The sequence below is a fragment of the Vanacampus margaritifer genome, chromosome 18 (assembly GCF_051991255.1).
Source record: "Vanacampus margaritifer isolate UIUO_Vmar chromosome 18, RoL_Vmar_1.0, whole genome shotgun sequence".
Lineage (NCBI taxonomy): Eukaryota > Metazoa > Chordata > Actinopteri > Syngnathiformes > Syngnathidae > Vanacampus > Vanacampus margaritifer.
Genome location: NC_135449.1, coordinates 2,715,910 through 2,738,818, shown reverse-complemented (window position 1 = coordinate 2,738,818; position 22,909 = coordinate 2,715,910). Strand labels below are relative to the sequence as shown.

The following is a 22,909-nucleotide window of genomic DNA, read 5'->3' as shown; positions in this document are numbered from 1 at the left end:
TAATTACTACACCTGTTTGCATTCCGCATTGGTGAAAGAACTTCCCCAAAGGATTCTTTGGATTCTTCGGTCAATAGGAAATCATAAATGCATACATCGTACATGTAAGTATTCACCTCTCGTCTCCATTCTTAATGGCTCGTGTCATTTGAATTATTCATCAGTGATGACGTGATAATGCGTGTGCACGGCTCATACAGAATCACAAGTGCTGAGCATTCCCAGGACACTTGAACACATCAATGACCCGAAATCGCCCCCAAAGAACAAGACCCTCCGTTGCATCCACAAACAATCCAAGCTAAACTTCGCCTCCTGATTTCGAAAGCTCATTCGAGATCATCACTTCAACGTACTTCCTTGACACCGATTACGGGAGTCGCCGTCCAGGTCACCTGACCTCCAATGAAGGTCACACGCCCTCAAATGCTCAACTTTTTGGCATGATTCCGTTCCATCAACAACCCCGACGCTCCTGATTCCTCCCAAACGGATCGATGCAACAAGATGGAGCGTCAGCAGGCCGCTGGCGGGCCTCGGCACTTTGCCCGGGGGGGAGGGCGAGGAGTCACTCCAATGAGCCGCTTATTGATCAGCGTGAGAGGAAGCTCTTTGGGCCGGTTGGCCGTTGATTGCGCGGCGAGGCCGTGCCAGGCAGTGGGATGACTTTTTTTTTTTTTTGTGTGTTATTTATTTGCCGTGATCACTCAAGTGTCCAAAAAAAAAGAAAAGAATGGATCTGCTTTCATTCTCTTCCAAAGCGCTTTCACGTTGCCAGAAAGAAAACTTGGCACGATTGGTAAAGAGAATTGTGTGTGTGAGCGAGGAAGTGTGCATTGACCAGTTTTTATTTTTCTGCAAATAAATGCACTAAATGAGTTATGTTCATTTTACTCAGAGGTGGCAAATCCAGGTCCAGAAAGTAAAAACCCTGCCACAGTTTGGTTTTAGCCGTTGATGCTAGCTAGCTTGCTCCCTAGCAGCCAATGAGCACCATGCTAGCTAGCTAGGGAGCTCGTTAGCTCCCTAGCTAGCTAGCAAGCACCTAGGGCAAAAGCCAAACTGGCAGTTTTTTTTTTTACTTTCTGGACCTGCTATAAGGAACCAAATTTGAAAAGCTGCGACTGTTGATGTTTTCCAGGGGACAAATATATTTAAAATTATAATTGATGACATGATGTGTACCACATAAACATGGACGAAAGGAGAGAGTTGTCTCAGGAGATAAGAAATAAAATTATAGACGATCTCCAAGCAACATGATGTTCCCCATGATTACAGTTGATATTTAGATCCACCCCGGCCGGGACTGTAGCCAAACTCCCTGGACGTGGCCACATGAGTAAAATTGATAGCAAAGTGACTAGGTGAATTTTACGAACCGTGAATATGCACAATATACCAATGATATACTCAGTGCCTCATAATTGGCCACCACATGTGATCCCCTTGCCAACTATTGCACCATGGACCCAACACACGAGCCATAAAAAAAAGTTGCGCTGCGAGAGAAACATGTTGAGGAACATGTTTCTAAAAATAGCTCATCAGATTTTGCATGGAGGCTCAAGAAGAGGCAGGAGACTCTTTGATGGGGTTTGCATTTTTTAACACCGCCGCAGCATGCGGAATGCACGCCAAAGCTTTTAGCATGCGGCTGTATAAATTTGCTTTTATGTCACGGAGGCTGCCTGCATATGCTACGTATGTGGACAAAAGTATTGGGACACACAGCTTCGAATTCTAATTATCATTGCAAGTCACTGTAACATTATGCATTAAAAAAAAGTCCCCCCCCCCCCCCCCCCTGCCAAGCTATCCTAAAAGTAACATTTAATTTTGACTTCCGGTGGTTGATATTTTCAACATGAAATCGTCTTGACACGCCAGCAGGGCCTCGTTCTCATCTCAAATCTTCTAATCTGTCGGCCTTCAACAGAAATGTCAGCTTTTGTGTTTTCTTGCGCTTGGAGAGGAGATTGGGTGAAGTTACTTACGACTGACTGGGGAGGCTTTGATAAATCTTTCTGCCGGCATCCTTCCTGATATCTCTTATAGCAACCAGACAACCTTTTATCACTCTTCACCTTTAAAGGAATATTAAGGAAACCTCAACCGTGATGCTGTTTTTATTGCGATAGCCACGCTAATGTGACTTAGCTTACTCTTCGAGGAGATAAAATGATTCCATGAGCGCACAACTTGGCTGATAAAAACTCAGTTTCATAAATTCCTGTATCTACTTTAGCTACAAATGTGACATACAAACTTACTAGCTTATTATAGAGCTATTGTGGCTAGCATTAGCTTGGGTTTAGCTTACTCACACGGTTTGACCCTAACTTTAGTCGAGCTAACGTGGCTAATGGATTTATTAGCACACAATTAGCTTTCTCGACGATGAATGTAGTGCTAATGTGGTTTAAGTTTGCATTTTAGAGAACGAACATCTGAAATGTCTCCTTATACTAAATAAATGAATCGAACGCCACATAAAAATGCTTGTAGTCGATTGTTCCAGTATTCCTTGGAGGAGAGCTTCTGAAGATGTCCACATACAAAAGGCCTTCGGGAACTCCATTGGGCATCGTTCCGGCTTTTAATTTGGCTCTGCTACAAAAAGAAAAATACCTCCAACCAGAAGGCGTTTTTATGCAAAACATTCCCTGGGTGTTGAATTAAAAATGTCCATCTGCTGAGTAAAACCCACACTCATTTTTTTTTTTACACATTTAATCTCAAACCATAGACAGACATGATTGTTTACGAGGAATGTGCCAAATTACTCAAATTAAAAATGTGTTCACATCTCATCTGTATTCTTGACATTTAAGGGCAATAAAAAAACTTAAATAGTCATTAAATTGTCAAAGAAGATTACTAGCTGTTAAGTAGGCTAATTTATTTTATTATTTTACATTTGAATATAGATGACTTATGTCAGAAACAAAGTTTCTCAGAAGAAATTCGATTTCTCTGTTTCATTATAATTTGCATTTAATGTTATTGTTTGTTATTCATCTGAGCCAGAGTCTATCAAGATGTAAGTACAAAATTGGACACATCACCAGTCACTCACAGAGAATATTCATGTCATTATGAATATATAATTAATTGTGTTTATTCGTGTTGTACCAGATACTACATATCCCAGAATGCGTTGCGCGGCCCGCCTCACTAATGGCAGCTGTGCCTGTGAATGACTGTCGCTGTTATGCGTTCACCTGGATACCGAGAAGTCGAGTCGCTAAAGGTAAATTTCATAACATGAAGAGTGTACTTTTTTTTTCCAGCGCAAAAACACCTAGCCTAAAAACACCTAGCCTATTTGTTGACTATCTAAACATTAGCTCAGGCAAGCTAGTTCAATGTGAAGCGTCACGAGATGCTCATGCTATACAATGTAGCTAATTGTTTCGACAAAATGGCGGTCTTGTACAATATGTGGCAAATGTCAACTTTTGTTGTTGTTGCTGCGGTTTCATTAAGTAGCCCTTAGGTTAAGCATGAAAACTGACATTACACTGCCTAAAGTCTGGAGATATTTTTAAGAAATGACATTTCAACATTATTGAAATACAATTTGGGGGGGAAAAAAATGCCTTCAATATGATTTCCAAAGGTTAGTGCGCTTTGCAGGATTCAAGTGAGCTTGACGCAATATCTCCACATTGCTGTCAATTCTATTGTGCCCAGTAATGTTGACAGGTGGTGAGCATGTCTGCCTCACAGTTCTGAGATTCTCGGTTTGAATCTCAGCTTCCTGCGTGGAGTTTGCTCACATTTGGGGTGGCTTTTTCCAGTTACCTCTGCTTCCTCACATCCACATTCTAAAAAAACAAAGACTTGTTTTGAATAATGTTGTCATTTTCTTTTTCTGTAAGCAACGATTGAAATTAGTTTTGTAAAAAAAATATATATTAAGGCTATATTGCCCAACCCTAGTCTAAATTATTCATTAAGAAGCTTCATTATGACTATTTAGATGGAAATATTATCATGTGTGAATAATGAAAGATATTGCCAGGGAGAAAAATAAAAATAAAAACTACAGTTACTAAAATAAATAAAATAGCTAAATGTTTAAGAGCATCATCTTCCAATCTTAATCACCCCCATTCCCGAAATGAATACATAAAAAATTCCTAACATCATTCCTTTACATTCATGTACTAATTACAAGCTTCTCATGTTGGCTCCTGCAGAACCCTCCGGAATAAAGCGGATGAGCGCCAGCACGGCTTGTCTTTCCAGCCAATCACGTCGGGTATGTGCACCGGCTCGTTACAACATGCCGCCTGCTCGCAAAGTGAATTCCGTTTGAAGGAGCTTTCATGTGGTTGGCGTTGGCGATGAAAGTCGAGGAAGGCGTGTGTCATACATGAATGACGTGCGCGAGGGATGAAGTGAACCGCTCAAGCTCGTTAGTCCACACCTCGCTCACTTCATTTGGCTTCAGCACATCCAAAGCGGCTTGAATTATTATAATATATATATATTTTTTTACAAATATTTGAATTTGTGCGCTACATTTGACACAAAGATGTCGTTTTCTGATCGCATAATCTAATGTATTTTACATGAATCATTTGATGAGATGTGACGATCAAGCTAGCTGGCCTTTGATGTTAGCTGCTAGCAGGCTAATGGCGCACGTGGCGGTGTTTTTCCCCACCTGCCGATGCCGCCCGATGAATAATGAATGAGCCCGGCAGCAGTGTGGCTCAATGAAGGAACACTTAACCCTTGGTGTCATGTAAGCCGGCAGAGGAAGAGATCAATCCTTGTCGGGTTAATGGAGGCCATGTAAACATTGTTGCTGATGGACCCTCCCTCACTCAGTCACTTGTCGGCTTCCTTCGCAGTCCGCACCAGGATGTTCATACAAACGGGGACCAACACCAGACTGGTGGAGAAGACGTCAATGCATTCAGGTACTTTGAAAATGTCCCCATAGATAGATGAGTCATCAGGTTTTTGACAGTTACAGTGAATCCTCGCAAAATCGGGGTACACGTCCTGTTGTCAACATTTGTTACGGCCCTGTCATGTCATTTGTGTTTGAACGCGTCCCTTGTGAAGTCGAGTTGTGATTTTTTTTTTAAATGTATTTTTCCTGACGGAGGACGCTTTGCGTGCGGGACTCGTCTCAACAGCATCCACATTCGTCCTCCAGCGTGTGCGGTTACTGCTAATATTCTAATAAGCGTCGGGATTAGTCAAGTGTCTTTAAAACATCCAGAGGCCGCCTCGTTGTCTGGTCGCCGCGCGGAGTGATGCATCACTGTACTCATTAGTCCCCAGCTATAATTGATGAATAACAAGTCGCTGGCTTCGCCTTAACGAGCGTGCAGATTGTAATTAAGTGCAAATCCTGCCGCCCTCCCACGCTGCGTTTGTCTCAATAACATCTCATGCACGGGAGTCACAAAAAGTACAGCCTGCAGTCGACTCGACTCACTTTACAAGCAGCAGAAAGTGAACAATTTTTTTCTTTATTGCCAACCCCCAGTTGAAGTTGACTGTGAAAACAGTCCTTGTTTGAATACTCAATAATACCGAATACCACATAAATTCTATTAAACGCAATGACCAAAAAAAGTTGTTGACAAACCCTTTCTTTCTGACGCAGATGACGATTCACCGGCGTATCAAACTGCAATATGGTGCCACCTACTGCAGAGGAGGACTTAATCGATGCCAGATTTTTAAGTATCTGTGTCTGGTATCGACAGCCTCCACAACACCCGAAACCCCCATCATCCATCAGGTAGGACATTTTGTTTTATTTACCGCCACTTCCTTGTTGGTCGGTCAAGCCGCTTCTTTGATTGGCTACATTTTGTTTACGACCTAATGATTAGGGATAGACCGATTATCGGCATTTTGATGAATATCAGTATCGGACTTTTTTTCTTTTCTTTTTTTTTTAATCTGACAGCCGATAATAGATCAATTTAAAACTGTGTTGACCTCAAGGAACTATTTATTTAATTTTTCAATCAACTTTCTGAGAGATGCTGCTGACCCTAGGAACTCTCTGCATCTTTTGTTTTTGTTTGAAAGTCAAACAAAGATACATGAAAGTTGAACATTTCAGTTATTTGAATTTTTTGTGAAAAATATTTTACGGTAGAAAACTATAGGGATCTATGACATTTATTTGTTTATGTTTTCATTTAGTTTTTAAGACCTACTTATGACCCTGGGAGCGCCCTGAAGTTTTTGTGAGATGACAATTGGCTAAGATTTAAAAAAAAAAAAAATCAACATTTTGCTAATTTGAAAAGTTGTTCAATAAACATATGTTTCAACAAAGAGTTGGAATTTGTATTTATTTTTAATTTTTCTACACCAATATTATTCCCTTCTACTGAAATTGAATATTGGCTCCAAATATCAGTTATCCTTGACTAGTGATAATCAGCATCGGCCTTGAAAAAAATCGGTCTATCTCTACTCATGATGAATGATGGATTTCGGATAATGACGTGCCTAATGAAGTGGCTGAGTGCTAATCATGGGAACAACCAATTAGGACCATGCAGCTGTGTCCATCCATGTGTGGGGTCTTGAACACGAGCGAGCCTGATGGTGGCCGTCGCTCGTCCTCACCGCGAGCGGACCAAAGATGAGAATAATCATATATGAGAATATTTGCCGGGATTATTTGCTGATGTTTTTATTGCTGGGAGCAACAATGGACCGTGACAGCCGCTAATCCAGACGGCTTCATCGGGCCTGGTTTTCCATCTTTCTCCGAGCTTTATGGTGTTTACGCACGCCGATGCAAAGCGAGAGAAGCGCCTGCCAAACTCCCACAATTCAACGAGCCGTCTGGGCTCTTGTTGTTACGCCAAGAAATCATTTCCTGATATTTTTTCTTTCCCCCTGCCAGAAGATTGCGGCCCGGCTCGCCGTTTCCGTGGCAACGTTGTTTGTGTTGGACACAATGCCCCGGTTCCTATTTGTCTTGATGCCCGCCTCGTTTTTTTCCTCAAGGCGCACATATTTGCACATCTACCTATCCTAGCCATCCGTCATACATGGAAAGGAGCAATATGGGCAAAAATCTAAATCTCAGTTTTTTTTTTTCAGATTTATTATTTGAACCAGTTAATCCGCTATTGCTTGTAAAAAAAAAAAAAAAAAAAAAAAAAAAAAGCAAATGACGATTACATTCCCAATGTTTTTTTAAGGGCATTACCAGCAACGTAAACAGAAATAAACCAGCATTTCTTTACATACAATTCAGAATTCCTCTTGTAAAAATGAAGACATTGATCCTGAACTGATTCATTGTTTGTTGCTATCTTTTTCTATTCTTTACTAATCCTCAGTAGAACATGCTTTGGTTTGACCAAAAACACCCGTTTCTGACCCAAAGGCAGAGGAAACAAGCTTTTTTTTGTGAAAATGAATATGCCAAGCGGGAAAAATTTGTCCTGTTTTTGTTATTTTATGTTTTGTGTTTTGAGTGCTTTTGATTGCAAAATGAATTATTTTTCCGATTCACCCTCTAATATTTATCTTCAATCAATTCCAAATCAATGTAATGCTTCCATCTACAGAGATTTGTTTGTCATTACAGTTGTTTGCAGACCTGAATTTCATAGTCAAGCCGGGTGAGACAAACGAATATATTTGTCAATGGCAGTAAAAGATTGGAATCCAAGTCGCGAATATACATTTCCACGGCGGTGATTTATTTAAAAAAAAAAAAAAGAAAGAAAAAAAGAATCCCGAATTGCTCAATAACTGCTCTACCGCATCAAATCAAACAGCAAATAAACTTCTGTCTCGCTATGAGGTACTTTGTGTGGCCTCACGTCCTTAACTCTTTGACTGCCAGACGTTTTCAGAAAAGGGATGCCGTGGGTGCCAGCCGATTTAAGCATTTTTGACTGATCTTTCACGGTCCATAGAAAATTATGTGTTTGGACTATGGAAACACACATGCTACCAAATGAAAGATTGGACTCTCATCTTTCATCAGAAAAAAAAGTTTGTTTCTACCTTATTCCGTTTTTCAGTAATCAACAATAGAAAATGGTTAGTTTCACCTCTGTTTCGAAACAAACGTCTTTTAACGTCTTTGGCACTCCTCCATAGGATTTTACTAAACGTTATTTAACGTTTTTGGCAGTCAAAGAGTTAATGGGCAAATGTCGGTCATGTACATATGCTAATGAGGAACATCTGGCACCTGCTCTCGACATCCGCGCATTAACAGGTAGCAGCGGTCGCGTACTCCTCTTCAATTTGGACTTCCTTCCTTTCTTGCATGAATACATGCGCGAGCTACTTTTAAGAGTTGCTGACTGAAATTAAATGAAATATTCATGTTGGTCAACACGTGACTTCCAGTCACCGCCCGCTTCTTTGGACCTTTGACCCCTCGCGCCCCTCTAATTTGTCCGCAAAGGTACTTTGACTTATGCTTGTGAATAATGAACGAGCCAGGGAGATCGTGCGGTCGCCTCTCTGCTTCCTCCCCACGCCGCGGGACGTCCACTTAAACTCGCCGACGGGAACGGACACTCGCCGGCAGATTGCAACTGACCTTCGCGCACCGACAAACTCAACTGCAACAACAAATGTGAACCCTTATCCTTATTGGGAAAAGTTTGAAGGCTGTTCTGTTCTTCTAAAAGAGCGTTTTTCATCTCGTGTGTTTCAAATTTGTCATCACGCCGCCTCCTTTGCAAATGACTGCAGGATGGAACTTGGGAGCCGCTGATGGCTTTTTGAGAGGCCGACGTCAATGATAGACCGCATGAGCGCCGACTTTCAAGCATCCAATTCCGGTGGCAGAAAGACTCTCCGGAACGCTTCGCTCGTTATACAAATATACGACGGTGCCTTGAGATTCGTTCCATGACCAAAATTATTCTTTATTAAACATATAGTAATTAAATCAAATGTAACAAATTCAACAATTTGTGCATCGTGATTTATTCATTGCGACTCCTTCTGATATGCGCAAGTTGGCCACCGGGGGCACTATGATACAGTCATGCAGACTGTAAACATAAAATATTACAACTACAGGACTTGAGTCAGTACACTGCAGTGATATTAGTCGTTTTTCCGCAGAGGATAAAGAATATATACCTGTTTGTATTAAATATCTGTTGTTGAAGCTTTTTTGCAAAGCTATGCAGTTGTTTTATTTACACAGAATTTTTTTTTTTGTCAGTGAACGTCAACTTTTATTATTTTAACTCATTTGCTCCCCAAAAATTATAAATACGTTATATTTTAAATGTTTTAAGTGTCCCAAATATGTATTTATACTTTATTATAATTTTTTTTTTTATGCTGGAGCATATACAGAAGGCTTTGATGCAATGCTTGAAGCAATGGTAGGTATTACAAAAACGGCCAGCAGGTGGCAGCAGAGTAAAAGAGATCAACCAGGGCTATGTTGCAACAAGCTCTTTCCCCCACTGTTTTAAACAGATTTGTGAATAATGATGAAACTTGCTGAAAAACGGGAACAGATAGAAATATACTTTTTTTCCCCATGAAAGAAGAGACTAATCTTTTTTTTGGTAGGATCCATGTTTTTATAGCAATAGAACACAATATTCTGTGGGCCTTGCAAAATCAAGTCAAAATCCAGTAAAACAACCAGGGAGCGAAGGGGGTTGCTTCGGTGAAAATGGCTGAAAGTGAATGAGTGATGGGCGGTGTTGTTTGACGCACTTGTTTAAATTAAATCGTATTGTACCTTTCTTGAAATGCTGCAATGAGGCCGCTTACTTTTTTGTGCCGTTTCACATCTAACGAAAAAGGAAATCTGAGCTTTTGCGTCCGATTGCAGCTGCCGCACGTCGTCGCTCCTCGCAGAGCCTCCAAAGCCAAAAGCTCTGTGAATATGAATGCGGCAGCCGCAGTGAGCGCCGGCCCGATGTTGATGGTTCCAATTAGCTCTGAGTTTGTTTGCTTTTACGGCATGCCCAGGCTTCCCTCCACCGCCCCACCCGATGCAAACAAGTGAGAGCTAATCTGACAAATGGCTGATAGTGGAGAGTCCGACTCCTGAATAATGCATCCCTCCGATTTGTGGCTCGCCGGTGCAGCTTCCCAATCTCGCCTTGATTTAAGTTGATTTGGAGCTAACGTGGCTGACATGGCAAAGGTTTACGCAGTCTCTATCGACGGCAGAGATGCGAAACCTGGTGTTTGCCTGGGGGGTCGGGGGGGGGGGGGGATTAGTTGCAGATTGAATTAGCTTTATTTCACTCTGCTGAAATGCTACATTAATTAGATCAGTCAATCCCAACTTTTATTGTGCCAAGGCGCATATTTGAAATTGTCAGAGATGGCAAAAAAAAAAAAAAAAAGGGCGTATACTGAAATACAGATGACATCGTTAACATTTACATGGGAAATCTTGGCCTGCTCACTTGTGTCTTCTGCCATCTAGTGAAAGAATATTTCATTGTTCTGCCTTCGCATGATTCTTTTTCATTATCAAGTCATCAATACCGCCAAAGAACTTTGGTTCTCATTCAGCATCAGTTCTTCGGAACACTTGTTGATCGCCTTTTTATAGAAGCTTCCGGCATGTGCAAATAAATCCTGTAAACATCGCACAGCTGCGGTCCCGCATCTTTAACTGCGTAGCTCCATACACTTGAAAACTCTCAACTCGACCTCATGTCCTGAAATAGGCAACAGGGGCTTGCTTTGCAGCAGCTGGCACATTTAGGGACAATTTGAAGAAACCCCAGTTGATTGGGACTTGGAGCTAATAAAAGGTCCGGGTGATGATTTCAAGCAAGAAGTCCGTCTTTCTTCCAAGATGAACATCAGTGTAGAATTGGTAGATAACACTTGATTGGGACCGGCTCATCTTTGTGTCACGCTCGCGTCCTATTGTGCCCGGGCCTCATCATCCCAGCAGGACATTTGCATTTCGGGCTCATTTCCATCAGATCCATTTCCCCTCATCAAAAGGAGAGACACTTTGACGTCTCAAATCTTATTACAGGCACTGCTCGGTGGCCCCGCAAGACTGATTTGCCCCGCTCGGGAAACGGCAACGGGGGGGGGGGATGATGAGGGCCCGCAAATCTCTGCTGATGGATGCGCAAAGTCTGAAGTCTCCAGTTAACAGCGGCGAGTGGCGGGCTGCAACACATTATCAACACTCAGCAGCGGCGTGAATCACAACGCGGCGGTAGCACGCCGGCCTTCGCATCCATCAGCAATCCGAGCGGGGGAAATTCGAGGCGAATAATGGCGGCCTCCAATTTGGCCCCTCGCCATCTAGCCGCGTGCGGATAAATGGGTAAGAGCCGCCCCGCCATTTGTCTTGAGTGAAGAAGACACTTTCGTGAGAAGCCTCCCGGGTCGGCAGCAAGTCGGCCACATGTCGTTGGGATCACAGCGCAGCGGGGAAAAGGTCGGCACAGCGGGAAGAAACGGCATCGATTTTCATCCAAAATGAAAAGAACCATTTAGTAAACCGACGTTATTTTCTAAAGTGGGCCACATTAATTGAGTTTGGTCGACGTTGTTGTGTGGCGAGCGCAAGTATCCAAATGATTTCTCTGCATAAATTGAGCAAGCTTGGCGAGGAACAATGAAAAAGCAACACGCAAGTGTGCATGCGCTGCGCATGTATGCTTGCTGTGTTTGCATCCACCCACTCAACACGCCGGGAGGCAAGCTGGGCTTCTGGCAGCCCTTGTCAGTTTGATTAGAATAAATTTAATTTTTTTTTTTTTTTTAAACAATTATTTTTTTTATTGCTTCATATGTGTTATGTGTGTCTATTAGAATCCCAATGAAGCTAAACAACATCATTTGTTGATTACAGCATCATTGTATCATTCCTGAAGAGACTGCAATACATTTTAGCAACTAAATCCCCCCCCGACACATACATATGAATCTCACGCACACAAAAGCGCGCTGGAAAAACAGCGACTTCTTGTGCTAATTCGCCGATTAGGGCGGGGCAAGCTGATAAATAATCAAGCTGAAAGCGATATTCAAGGCGTAGGATAATAAAAGTGAAACTACTAAGCCAAACATTGCATCACAACATCACAAAACGTTGTTGTATGATTGATTAAAGCCAATAATTACACTGGGTAACAATTTGAAGAAGAAAAAAAAAATCTGTCGGCCATACTGTAGGTGGCAAATCCAGGTCCAAAAAGTATAAACCCTTCCACAGTTTGGCTTTAGCCCCTGATGCTAGCTGGCTAGCTCCCAAAACAAGCACCATGGTAGCTAGCTTGGGAGCTAGCTAGCTAGCTAGCACCTGAGGCTAAAGCCAAACTGTGGCAAGGTTTTTACTTTCTGGAACTGAATTTGCCACCTCTGCTGTTGACTTTTTTTTTATTTTTTATTTTTTATAATCCTGATTAAAGCTAAAATTGACATGTTGATTCCAAAATTGCAGTTTTTTCCCCTAGTGTTGGCTTTTCTCTTACTCATCATTGGCAAACCATTCTAATTTTGACTTCATTTTATGCTGTTTTTGTTTTTTGTTTTAAAAGCTTGTAGCTATTCCATCTTAGTGTTTTATTATATACATACACATTTATTTATTTATTTATTTAAGGAAAAAGGGATCCTATATGATATAGAGTTGACTTTTGGATTCCGCACCCAAAAATGAGTTACCCCTGTGATAACAGATACTCCAGTAGATGAACATTTTCAGTTTGCTGAACCTAACTTTTACTTTTCGCTTGACTGGCAGAAACGCTGATTAGCTATGAGGAGGTTTCCAGTGTGACATTTATTTTCAAGCAGACTTTATGTTGACAACATCCAATGCGTCCATGCGAAAAAAAAATGGCGAAAGCGCTCGCCTCTGCATGGACCTCCAGTGGAGACCATGAATAATTAGTCAGCAGCCGTCTGTCTCCGGTGCGCCGTAGACGCCACCATTGCATGTGAGCGGCATGTGAAGCAGAAGAGGGTGGGGGTGTGTGTGTGTGTGTGGGGGGGGGGGGGGTGTCTCTTAAAATGGTCAAGCATAAATTGTGTTGAATGGGAAAAAAAAAAGTGAGATTTACAGTGAATTTGCGGCAGACGGGCCACGCCATAAATATGGAAGTTGATTTTTAATTACTACAAGATGGTGGCAAAGCCCTACTTTTGTCTAAAAGAAGTGCCTCAACTCACTTCAGATTGTTGCAAACGTCACAAATTGACACCACAACATATTTTTGTTACTTTAGTATCAGTACAAACATTGTATAAAAAATAAATAATAAATGAATAATGCCAATGCAATTTGCTCTTTCTATCAGCAATAGTAAAAAGCAAAAAAAAATGTAAGAAAAAAATGATTTTCCATTTAACGCCACATGCAACCCTACACTACGAAGCGACTAAACTCAAAACTCCAAAAGCAGAAAAACTGTTAGTTCAAGAAATCAAAGCGGTAGTCCGCTCTCTCGTTCTCTCTCTGGAGAACACAATTGGACAATTTCTTAATAAAGGCCGTCTTGTTGTCTTTTAATATCTCTTCTGTCATGACTCCGCTGAGGACAATGTCAAGAAACCCTCGCACAAGTCGGCTCGTATCGCACCGGACCCTTGGCACACATGCCGAGCTGGCTTTATTAGCTGCAATGTGTTCTATCTCTCCTTAATAACATCAGAGAGAGCGCGAGGGTTCAGAAGGCACACCTGTGCGCTCACTCCATGAAGTGGGGCGGGATCACCAATAATGGGGCGGCTAAAGCTAGCCACACGCCGAGTTGTTCCACATGAAACGTGATTTAATTTTATGATCAGGGAAATTCTCGCAGAAATTTGCGGGGCTGATTATGGAAAAATAAATAACCACGGTTATTTTTGATTGATATTGAAATCACGATTAATGAAGATTAATAATTGATTTAAAAAAGTAGTATTCATTCATATAGCAAAATTACACTAAGTGTAAACGGAAAGATAAATCTGAATTAGTAATAAAGTAAAATAATATATTAACTCACTCGCACCCTTTTTCATTGATTTTGCAAGGCCCACAGAATATTGTTCTATTGCTATAAAAAACATGGATCTTACCAAAAGAAACATTAGTCTTTTCTTTCATCGGGAAAAAAAAGTATATTTCTATCTGTTTCCGTTTTGCAGCAATTAGCATCATTCATCATCATTCACAAAACAGTGGGCAAAAGAGCTTGTTGCAACATGGCCCTGGTTGAGCTCTTATACTCTGCTGCCACCTGCTGGCCGTTTTTGTAATAACTACCTTTGCTTCAAGCATTTCTTTGCAGAGGCTGCATCAAAGCCTTTTCTGTATGCTCTAGCAAAAAAACAAAAAACAACAACAGAAAAACATATAAATACGTCTTTTGGAGCATGGTAATATTTAATATAGAACATATTAATATGTTTTTGGGAACAAAAATGAGTTAATAATTTTAATAGCATTCTCAATGTTTTCCAAAAATGCACTTTGGTATTTCTGTTAGGTCACGAGGTAACGTTAACTGACATGGCTACAAGTATTCAAAAGGCAATTCCAAAAAGACGTTAGTAAAATAATACTGATAGTAAATGCTGAAGAATTGGAGCTAAGCTTGTGTAATCCACTCATGTAAACACCTTGAATGGAATGTTTAAATCACGCTTTCAATGTGTATAACAAATGCCACTCAAAGAGTTGAACAAAGAGAAATTTGTTTAAAACAACCAAACAGCAATGCCTGAAGAATTGCCCCTGCTAGCTTAATGCTAACATAGTTAACAGATGAGCAGTCTCGTTTGGACAAATAATCAAATCTGATGTGTGACTGCCCTATCCTTTAAGTTTACATAGTTGCTAACACAGCATCACTAATAATTGAAGCAACAGCAAATGACACCAGAATAAATGGGTGACATTAAGATGGCAGCTGACTTGATTGCCGGTAATCTACAAAATGGAGTGGCCGAGCATTGGGAGTGCGTGTCACGTATGCATTATTCAAAGCGTCAAGTGTGTAACATGTTCTGTATGAAGTGCTCTAAAACCCAATAGTAACACATACTGTACATCCAACATTAGAGACACCGAGCGCTTAACCTCGTTCATACGGCGCATTTCATTGTGCTTCGCAGAGGAGCAAGCGTGCTTTTAAATTATGCACACGTTCCAGAAACTATCTATTTTTAAAGCCCACAACAGGAAAAAAAAAAAACGATTGCTAACGAGAGCGTATACGTCCTCCACCAAGGCTTTAACGTTTATCACGAGTTGAACATCTGTGATTTTAAACATAACGAGAGAGTGCACGATATGTTAACCTGATGTGTTGATTTTTCCAACAAGTGCCAATTGAGGTTCGAAAATGCTGCCAATCTGGTTGCCATCTATCTGAAACAAAGCAGTGTATATATATATATATATTTTTTTTTTTAGGATTCACGCATTATTTTTAATGGCTTCACATTATCGTATGAATTCTTACCAGAAAGCGAACCCATCATTAAAAAATATGTCCAGGTTATATAATGAAAAAAAAAAAAAATCAACAATTAACTGATAATAACTGTGCAGTGTGCCCATATTCAAGTAGGCCACATTTCAAAGCAATGCAAGTCTTCCGGCAAATTCGAGCGCGCCCACGTCCAATCGTTTTGCCGACAGCTGCGCCCCAAACGACCTGACTGTGGCTCTCAACCCCGGGTCCGTATTTCTCTGCAGCCCAGCGAGATTTACATAGCGCGGTTATTATCCATCTGGCCGTCCCGGCGACTCATCCAACCGTCCTCCAGGCCAGATGTCCTTTTTCTACGCAAGCGGCCCGGCCGGGCCTCGCGGGCACGTTAACGCCGTACGGCAAGATCCAAAATGGATGAACGACACACGAGACGTGTGCTCTGTAAAGCTGCTCGCTAAAGTAAATGTTGTACCCCGAAATCGGCGTTTGATCCCGATCGTTGCGGGAGAAACCGACACAGTCACCGATGACGACACGTGTCCGTCTTTTTCTGGACATTGCGTCCGATTTAGAAGCGAGAGCAGAAGCTCCGCCGGCGAGGTGGCCAATTACCAGTCGGCTCCCCGCCGCGTGTCTGCCGCATTATCGACGCTCACACCGGGGTCACGCTGAGTGCGAGGCCGGAGGCCGGCGGCTGCTTATGCAAGCGTGGATCATCAATGCTCCTCACACCTGATCTCACGGCGCACTGATATGCGGCGCCGCAGTGGTTGGCAATCACTGATCTACTGTAAGTTGCGCCAAGGAATATTTCTGTCTTTCCACAAATAACTCAAATGTCACCCGGACCTCCGCGAAAATCTTTCTGCCTGAAGTAAAATCTGAATTAACTTGATAGCGGTTGGCATGTCTTCCTCACAGTGGGTGTTTTGGGTTCAAATCTCTGCTCTGGCCTTCCTGTATGGAGTTTGCATGTTCTTATTGTGCTTTTGTGGTTTTTCTCCAGGCATTCCATCTTCCGCCCACATTCCAAAAATGTGTGTTTGTGTTCATTCCATTGTTTGTGTTCATATATCTGTTTTTAAAAAATGGTAACAAGATCGCTACGGATGCTAATTGTTAACCTTTTGTATGTTAGCATTCGGGTAGCGGACACTGTTGGGTCAATGCCTTCAATGCCTTCAATGCACATCTTGTAATACTTTGATTTAAATGTTATCTTTGTCCTTGGAATGCTTTTGCAAAAAAAAAAACTTCAGCAAGACCTATTCATAACCTGTATCGATTAGAAAAAAGCGTTTGATAAGTCAAGACAAGGATGTGGAAAGTCTCCAGACTTGTTCAACTTCTATGGTGAATTTATTCTCCGAAGTCTTGAGGACACCCGCGAAGATATTGTCGCCAATGGAACGCAAACGAACAATATCTGATACACAGATGAAGGTGCCCAAGGTGTCTTTGAAACTGCAGAAGCTTCTGGCGAACGCAAGGGATTGAGGCATCAACTGCAAAAAGACGACGTTTATGTTTATTTTGAGTTGTCGCCGGAACCCGAATTTATCCTGACCCCAGGCAACGAAATTACGGAGCAAGTTTCTTCGTTTACTTACCTCGGAACCACAATGACAGCAGGTGGCAGAAGCATTGGCAAGACAGAGATCAGAACGAATTAAATTCCTGGGACACAATATTTGAAAAGGAAAATTTGAAACATTGAGCCTGAGCGGAAGGCGGGCAAAGAAAAATCTTTTTGCAAAATTTACAGCAATTCAGATCAATGCTAGCTTTATGAGACGCTGTGCGAGACTAGAAAAATTAGCGTAAACGCATAAAATGTTAATAGTTTGTCTAAGACTTGACTTTTTTTTTTTACAGTTACCTTCATCTGAGAGTGGCTTGAAGCCTTTTTTTTTTTTTTTTTTTACACGTAACGAAGAATTTCAAGTTTGTGCTCGCAAGTCAAATACTAGTTTAAAACCACTATATATGTTTTTAAAAAAGTGCAGAGAAGTTTTTACTGTTGTGCCAAATTATCAATATTTCTACTGGGGGTAGGCCTATTGCTTATTTGGACTTTTCTACTTCAACACATTTCAGAGGCTGCACTTTTGGAGTTTGAGGCTCCTGTAGAGGGCGCTAGATAGTTTTACCCAGCACACGCACATGCAGGAGGGCGGAGCCATCCAGCGCGTACACGAACCCCTCGGTGTGCCCCTCACTGGCGTCGTAGGCAAGCCAGCGAGCTAAGCGGGGCGACAAGCCGGAAAAGCAGCAAAGTCCAGTAGCCCGCACGGGAGCTGTTTTTTCTTCTTCCCCCCTTTTCCTCCCCAAACCGCGTGGGCTCGAGGACGCGGACCGGACGGCGCCGAGCTGGGGGAGGGCGGGCGCGCACACGCAGCCTACCTACACTTGGACGTGGCCGAGCCGCGCAGGAGCCCAGCAAGCACCCGCGACGACTTGCCTCCCCCCTCCACTTCAGTACAGTGTCCCCCCCCCCCCCCCCCCCCCCCCCCCCGAGGGAGCGGAGGAGCACTCCCTCCCCGGCCGGCGTCCATGCAACGCGCGGTAAGTGGCGGCGTGCGTGTGCGTGAACGAGCGAGCGAGTGAGTGGCTTTGACAGATGAGTGGATCTCATCCCTCCTCCTCCCCCTCAGCCCCTAATGGCGCTTTTCTGCCGCCTCACGCTTAAAGCTTAGGCGCTCGCACGCACGCGCGCGGAGATCGATCCGGATCACTTTAGCGTAATGAAGCGCCGATGCCTCTCGATCGGTGTGATGAAATGTTATACTTTGTTTCGGCATTACGCGCGGGCTGGGGGAGGGGAGAGGGGGGTGGGTGCTCGCAATCGACTCGTATGTCAGTAATCGGGACAGCGCGACGCTTAACGCGCACTCGATACATCTTTATCCGTCACGTAAAACCCGCATTAGCGGCCCATCATCCGGCCACATATTGGGCCGTCTCAACATTCCTCCGCTGGAGGAGCCATCAGGGTGGTCAGCTGTACGGCAGAGCCACACGGAGCACAGCAGGAAAACAGAACGGTGTGGCGCGCACTGCGCATGCGCGAGGACCACACACCCCTTTTAGAGGCTCATCTGCATGCTCTTGAAGTGGAGAAGAAATGTTTACATGTTGCTAACAGACAGGCACGAGGATAAATGTTACAGCATCTGCTGCGAATGTTCATCGACAACTAGCCCACCATTAGCTATGAGCTTCGTATACACGTTCTTCCACTGAATTGATTATTAGCCTAGCATAAATCCTTCCAACTTGTGTTGTTAGCTTGCCGTCTGTCCATTGAGGAACCTTGCGTGACCTGACCTGCTTTCTCTCTCCTTCCGTCCGGGCCTCCTTCAGGGGCCCCGCCTGACCTTCACCGCTCTTTCCCAGCAGCCAGCACCCCAGCAGGGCCTCTTGCTTTTTTTTTCCTCCTCTATGTGCCTTTATCCTGGCTTCCTTTCCTTCTCTTTCTTGCACCCATCCCCCCTCCCCATCCCCGCCAGGTCCCCCTCGCCGGGGCAACAGCGCTCCAACCTTCCGAAACATGGAGCCTTCTATTATATAACCTTGACTTCTCGCTCTGGTCGGCTCTGTAATGATGTCAGAGGTGTCTCGGAGAGGCAACGGGGCATGCTGGGAAAAAGTGGGACATGGCCTTTTGACTCCCTCACCTGCCGGACTCGGCGCCTTAATCCGCCGTCGGTATTCGCCATTAGGACCTTGTCAAGCTCATTGAGACGTTCTCGGCAAAAAAACAAACACATTTGCACTGAAGACATGCATATACGCAACCAAATTTCCACTACATCCCCGTAGCTACTCACATCCATCCAGTGTAGTGGTTCACATAGCTGCCATTGTTGACGCCGTTAAGACTCTGGATATTTTGTGGTATGCAAAGCTTGCATATGTCGACCTATAAATCAGTTTGTTTACAATTACCTTTCCCCTAAGGAAATGGAGCATTTCTATTCTTTTCGCTCCGAACATCCTCACAAGTGGACGTCGGATTGCTGAGTAGTTCACACGGCTGCCTTTGTTGACCTCGTTTAGACCTTCTGGATGTTCTTTAGCTTGTTTACAGCCAGTGTGACCTGACTTGACTGCTGCTCGTCCCATAGGAGCCAGGCAGGCCCTGAGCGCTTTCCTACATTGCCCGTGTGTGTTTGTGTGTTTGTGTGTGTGTGTGTGTTGTGTTTGCCCCCGCCTAATTAGATTATAGCACCCATATGCTTGCTGGTTTGTGGGCGGTTTCATAAGATCCATTCAGTGCGGGAGAATGAAGCCGACAGTGAAATGTCATCTGATCATCACGGGTGTGTGCATCTGGGATAATAAATTGGCCGGGCTGTATCGCCAATGGTGGAAAGTAATAAAGTACTTTTGTTACTTACTGTATGGAGACTTTTCAGCTCTCTGTACTTGACTTTAGTTCAAACTTTTTTTTTTTTTTCACTTTTACTCCCTACATTTCAAATAGATTGTCTATACGTTCCACTCCTTTGTCAAAAATAGAACGGGTGTCAACATGATGTAAAAAAAAAAAAAAAAAGCCAAGTAGAGAGAGATAGTCAACTGCAGTTAAGATTTTGTGGTCTCATAAAATCGCCAAAAAAAGGGACAGCAGCATAAAAGTACAGTGTATATTTTTTTTCAGTTTCTATCATCAGCTTTTTTTTCTTTTTCTTTTTTTACTAGTCGCTTCACAATGTCAACAAAGCTATGGGAACATGTTGTTTTGATAGCTTAAAAGTTCAGCCATTGCCAGCTAGCGCTTATAAAACATGACATAAGTCGTTTTTTTCCCTCCATTCCAAGTATGAGCGCTATATAATTTCATAAAAGAGGGGAAACTATTTTTGTGTGCGGGGGAGATTTTTTCTTGCCATTGTATGTTTTGTACTTAGCATATTTCTGAGTCTGTACTTTTGAAAATGTCACCTGTTTACAGGAGTTGAGTCAGTACGTATTACTTTTTGGACATGAACTTGTCAAACCGCTAAGGGGAAAAATATGTTTTTACACGAGTATCTGTGCTTCTGATACTTTGTAGGCGGGGTCACGGGTGCATGTTTGCTAGCATGTTTTCCTTTGCGTGCGCCCCGTTGACAGCCACAGCCTGATCAAGTTTATTGACCGATTTCATCGTTTCGCCGCATCCTCCCGATGAGCCATGCCAACCGCTCTTCTTTGACAATTCAGCCCACGCAGCTGGTTTCGCTTAGCCACATGAAATAGTATAGCATGTCTATCACGAGCAGACCCACCAAAGACGTCGCAAGAAGCTATGCTCAAAAAAGACATAAGGGATCTTCCATTTTGTTTCTAAGCTTGGCCATTTTCCAGGGGGTCCTTTGGATATGTTTTTTTTTTTTTTTATTCAGCTCCTGAATCTAATTTCACTAAACAACCTAAATTCATAAGAGTGTTTGTCATATGTAGAGCCGTAAAGTGTCAAGAAACCATGCCTGAAAACACGTGGAGTCGGCCATTTTGCTGTGAAGTGGCCATTATAGACTATATTGGTGATTTGTGGGATCCCTTAGATTTTTAGGGGAGAAAATTCAACCCCCAAATCCAGTTTGTAGAACCACTGTGAAAATTGGTAGGCATATCTGTCATGATTAGACCCTCCAAATGGTCCCAAGAATCCATGCCTGGAAAGACACAGGAAGTCTGTCATTTTGTTACGAAGCGGCCATGAAAGACTCATCATGGTCATTTCTGTCGTTCCTTAGATTTTTTTTTTTTTTAAGCTTCAGTTTCCAACCCACCACAAAGTTGTGCCCAAAAAAAGACGTTTTGCTCCAAAATGGCCATTATAGGCTCCTTTTGCTCACTTGTTGGGGGTCCTTTGAATACAGTATTAAAAAATAAATAAATCAACTAGTGTTGTTATGATACCGTTTTTTGGCTACCGATTTCCATACCCAGCTTTGCAGAATCGGCCGATGCCGATACCATATCGATACCATACCGATACCGAAGTCTTTTTTTTTTTTCTCAACATGAAAAAGCTGTCATTCAAGAGCCAATCGGATATCTTAGCTCGGCATGCAGTGGACATGTCACACATCAGTTAATGTCATGCATGAGCGAGACACAAGATGGTGCATCCAAAGTCCTATATTAGACTTCTCCAGAAAAAAAAAAAAGAGTCCTATATTAGCGTCAGAATTATTGGTATCGGCATGTTACTTGTTAGTACTCACAGATATTGATACCACTGTTTCAATGCAGTTTCGGGTCTTCTGCCGATACCAGTATTGGTATCGTTAGCCACATGAAGATTGGTAGGCCTGTCTATCATTAGTAGACCCAACAAAAAGTCTCAAGAAACCATGTCTGGAAGAACACCGAGTCTGCCATTTTGCGTACATCCGAGTAGTACGCTACGTGTATTTCTCGTCATTTGCCACTTTATAAAGTCGCAATAAAGTGGCAAATTTTCAATTTTTTTTTTTCGGAATATTGCCCCCGCCCTCTAAAAAAACAAAAATTAGACATGGCCCTAATACGCCGCCGTAAAACTGTTAGCACCATTTAAAATAAATAAATAAAATAAATTCCACGTCGTTAAGCCATCCACTGTGTTTGTCCTTGATTGTGGTGAAGAATGAGGTCAACTTGCTGCTGTGGTTGCGTTCTGGGGCCGCCGTCTGATAAGCACGGCCTCATGCAGCGCGAGACAAGAGGTTATCAGTCCACGCGTCCTGCCGGCCCGGGAGATGCACCTTCTGTTCTTTTATTGTCGCGTTGAGGCGTTTACCGCCGCTCCAACAAAAACGGCCGCCGAGCTGTAACGTTGGCGAGAGAGGCAAGGCAGGTGCGCTTTCGCCGGCCGGGGCAGGCGGCTGAAGCGACGCTCTCGGCGAGGATCTCGAAGTGGAGTCGAGAGCTGCTCCGGCGGTTCCCAGGATCGTAAATTTGTCACATGTCATAAACACTTGGCGTCGTGGCAAAGCGAGGAATTCCCTTCATGTGGGCAGAGATTCAAGTGGGATCAGCAATTTGAGGCTCTGTGGAGCCCCCCAAACCCCCCCCCCCCACGTGACCCCCAACCACCCGAGGACTGTAATAATGACACTTGAATTAATAGTTATATGTGGGTAACCCATCGACAATAATATGCTGAAATTATATACATGCATTTTGAATCATCGTATTTCCTGTCGGTGATGTCATCGATGACCTTTTCGGTTGCTCTTTTAAGCCCCTCAAAGCTTTTTTCCCTTTCAATGAACATTAAAAGTGCAGACTCTTAGGGAGTGAAGGAGACCACTTCAGCCTTCAATTATCTTCTAAATGCAGCTGAGAGCCGCCACTTTATGGAAAATAACCTGAGTTGGCATCTCCATTGTGTCAAATTATCCACAAATTGTCTTTTTTTAAAAAAAAATTATGCTAAGGAGAATACAACTTTTGTGATAAGCATTAACTGCCATGATTGAGGCGCAAACCCGAGAAGCTTAGGGAGCCAGTGCAGTGCCCCCAAG

General features: G+C 42.9%; 1 protein-coding gene across 3 annotated transcripts in view; it reads left to right on the top strand.

The window, feature by feature from the left end:
• Positions 1-3,150: 3,150 nt before the first annotated feature.
• LOC144038083 (thyroid hormone receptor alpha-B) overlaps positions 3,151-22,909 on the top strand; it is a 105,458-nt gene continuing 85,699 nt past the window's right edge. For 2 of the 3 annotated variants that reach the window (XM_077550212.1, XM_077550213.1), the window contains exons 1-4: positions 3,151-3,253; positions 4,206-4,267; positions 4,866-4,934; positions 5,633-5,770. The gene's annotated coding sequence lies outside the window, so the exon portion shown is untranslated. Of the gene's footprint in view, positions 3,254-4,205; positions 4,268-4,865; positions 4,935-5,632; positions 5,771-17,505; positions 17,973-22,909 lie in introns of those variants that run through there. The other variant, XM_077550214.1, reaches the window with a different exon arrangement.